Genomic DNA, 3344 nt, shown 5'->3' on the forward strand with positions numbered 1-3344 from the left:
CCCCCCCCCCCCGAGTACACAGCTGACCTGTCCTGCTAAATTTACTGAAAGTTATTGCTGGGTGCGACTGTGGACTTCAGATTCCAGGGGCACCTACAACCAGCAGCAGCAGCAGCCTCCTGTCATTTGGTGCACAGATCCGGGGGCCCACACCTCTGGGAGGGCTGCAGGGCTATGCCAGACTCTTCCTGGGGGTGCAGGACCCTGGATCTGTATCATATGACAGGAGGATGCCACTGCCACTTGGGACTGGTGCTGGGTGCAAGCCGGCACCCAGCACCGGGGAAGACTGATGCTGCCACTGGCCCTAGGCAGCAGCAGCAGCCTCTTGTCATCTGGCCTGGTGATGGGAGGCAAGGAAGAGCAAGGCTCTGCTAGCCCCATGGATCTCAGCCCAGTAGCGAGAGGCAGGCAGAGCCAGGGAGCCTACAGAGCTGCTTGGAGCACAGGCCTGGCTCTTCCCTACCTCCTGGCACTGGGCTGCTTTGAAACTCAAAATGTGTTAAAACTTTCAAAATGTTTTGAGTGCCCTCCTTACCTTTCGAAGCCGTTTTGAAGCTTTTTGTTTCATTTTGATTTTGCTGTTTTGAGCTCGAAACGTGTTGAAACAGCTTTGAAAGGAAACATTTGGTGAAATTTCTCACAGCCCTAGTATTTGATTTTATTCCTCTGAAGTAAAGTTTAGATTGTAAAAACTTTGAGGCAGAGACTGTCTTTGCATTCTGTTTGTAGAGTTTTAGCACAGTGGGACCAGAGTCCATGGTTACAATGTGTCCCAGGGCACTAGGGTGCTTGCTCCTCTTAGAGCAGAGATTGCCCAGGGAGGTAACATAAACAGCCAGATGAGAGCCCTGGTGCCAGTTGCCATGACAACTGGCTAATGAGGGAATTGGCTGCACCTGCACCTGCACCTGGTTAGCTGGCCAGAAGAGGCAGGGCCCTGGGCCCATATAAACCCTAGGGCTAGGACCAGGTAGCTCAGTTTCCTGCCAGCAGCTGAAGGGGAAGAAGCTTTCAGGAAGGAAGGTCCCACAGCTGCTACAGCCATTGGATATGCTACCCTTAGGGCTAATGGGGCACCAGGAGCCCATAAGGTACCCTCGCCTACAGGCACCCAGTATTAGAGAAGGAGTTTTACTTTTTTAAAGGGGCAGAGCATGCCTTGCACTTTGTTATGTTACAGCCCAGGGGCTTATGTTTGATTGCTGTTGTTTGTTTGCTGTCTGATAACACCAAGGGGTCTATGAACCATAGGGCTCAGTAAGATCTAGCTAGACCGTGTCTAAACCCAAAGATCAAGGGCAGCCTCCTTATATCAATTATACCAGCAAAACATGGCAGGTGAGAGAGAGGGTGCCTGTAGGGCAAGACTGGCATGTTTAAGGAGCCTAGGGGTAACATGGCCACCCCTTGGGACCCCACCCTGCTACATAATGCATAATAATATACAGCAATCCATAAACTCTAAACAGATAGATCCACCAGCCCCAAACTTCTATGAATGTATAGTAACAGAAATGAGAATACTGAGAAAAAAATTAAATCTGGGAGAAACTTAGTGGGAACAAACTACTTTCATACATGTTAATTTAAATATACATATGGTCAGTATATCTCAAACATAACAAATTGCATGGGAGGATCCTAAATAATGGGAATACTTTAAAGGGGAAAAAATATGAGTAACACTTCTTGTTCTGATTGTTACTCAGCCCACTTCAAATAGATCGTGTTTGCCCTTGAGTCAAAGTTCTCCAAGTCTATTTAAGTTCCATTTTCAAGTCAATCCACAAAATCATCTAGTTTAGTAAACTAAGAGACATAACTAACTGCAATGCACAAAACTGAGTTTTACAGGAAACAATAAAATCTACTAGGCAAGAACCTTGATTGAATCAAATGTAAGGACCATAGGCAAAACTTGGATCAAAATAAATGAACTGGCCAGGATATTGTTTTGATTGGGAGGGTGTATCTTTCATGCATCTTTCCATCCATTAATTTGCCTATTTGAAATGATAAAGCACCTATCACCACAGTGTCAAAGTACTAAAAATGGCTCCCTCCCTCCCCCCTTAAGATCAGCTTTCTGTTTAACTTAAAATGTTGAGGAGACTCCAGGAATTTCCTTTTTTTTTTCTCTCTTTTTTTTTCAAAAGATGTGGAAGCTTGGCTTTTATTAAAGAGTTTTCCTTTGTTAATCTTTTGACATCATACGACTATGGTCAATATCATATTACTTTGCAAAAGTCCCACAGTTGACCTCTCATCAGTAGCTGTTAGCTGTGACCTAATGGCTAACATGTTTCGCCACTTGGAAAGGCAGACTCCTATACGGCACCTATCTTTTTGTCAATGTGTAATTTCCTTCAGCAATCATTTCTTTCAACCTCCAGAAATGTAGTTTTGAATTTTAAGGGATTGTTACTTTTCCATCAACTTATTCACTTGTATTGGATCTTCAACTTTTTTCCAATTAGGTATAAAATTTGCAAGTTTTGGTTTAGGAAAAACAGTTCTTGGAAAACTGAAAAACATCAATCAAAATGATCAACATTTGCCACTTTTTACTGTTTCCTTTTATTGCCAATTACTTTAAGTGAAAAAGTTAATATCATGGAGGGTAAGCAGATGATGATCTAGGACATTGTTTCTCAAATTTCTGATATGTGGGGCATACCTTTTTTCTAAATTAAAATGGGCACAAGTGGTGTCCAACCTTTTTGTCCTGTAGGCTAGATCAGATCTGTGGGCCCAATCCCACCACATGATGCTGGCATGGCCAGGACCCAATCCCTCAGCACCAAATTTCCGAACCTGTGGGGAGCCCTGTAGGCCAGATTATGTGGCTCTGTAGGCTGGATATGATACTGATAAACTATCACTTTTCACAACACTTCAGCTGCTCTCAAGGGACACTAGTGTGCCGCGCCACACCCTTTGGGAATCGCTGGTCTAGGGGTACGCTTCCAATGTCTGGATCCAATTAACTTTCAGGAAAATGGGAACAAGAACCAGACTGTTCACCTTCCCTGAACAAGTATCCAGCAAAGGGACTAAAAAGATAGAAAGGATTGCCATTAAGGGTCAAAATAAATCGGGTTAGCATTTTGTAGGGTTGGTCCTCTCAGACTCGGGTCTCATTAATTACAAATATAATTTAAAAGGAACATGAAGCAAAGGCTAAACTTCCCCATTCGCCAATGTAATATCTGCTATGTATCCAAAGTTCCCCAGGAGAAAAGAAAAAAAAAAAAGGTTCATGGTTTGCATTGGATACTGCAGATGAAAAAGCAAGATATATTTCTAAATAGTATTATTTACAGATCTATTTGACATCTCTG

This window comes from Gavialis gangeticus, unplaced genomic scaffold (assembly GCF_001723915.1).
Source record: "Gavialis gangeticus isolate Ggan-Ray unplaced genomic scaffold, GavGan_comp1, whole genome shotgun sequence".
Taxonomy (NCBI): Eukaryota; Metazoa; Chordata; order Crocodylia; family Gavialidae; genus Gavialis; species Gavialis gangeticus.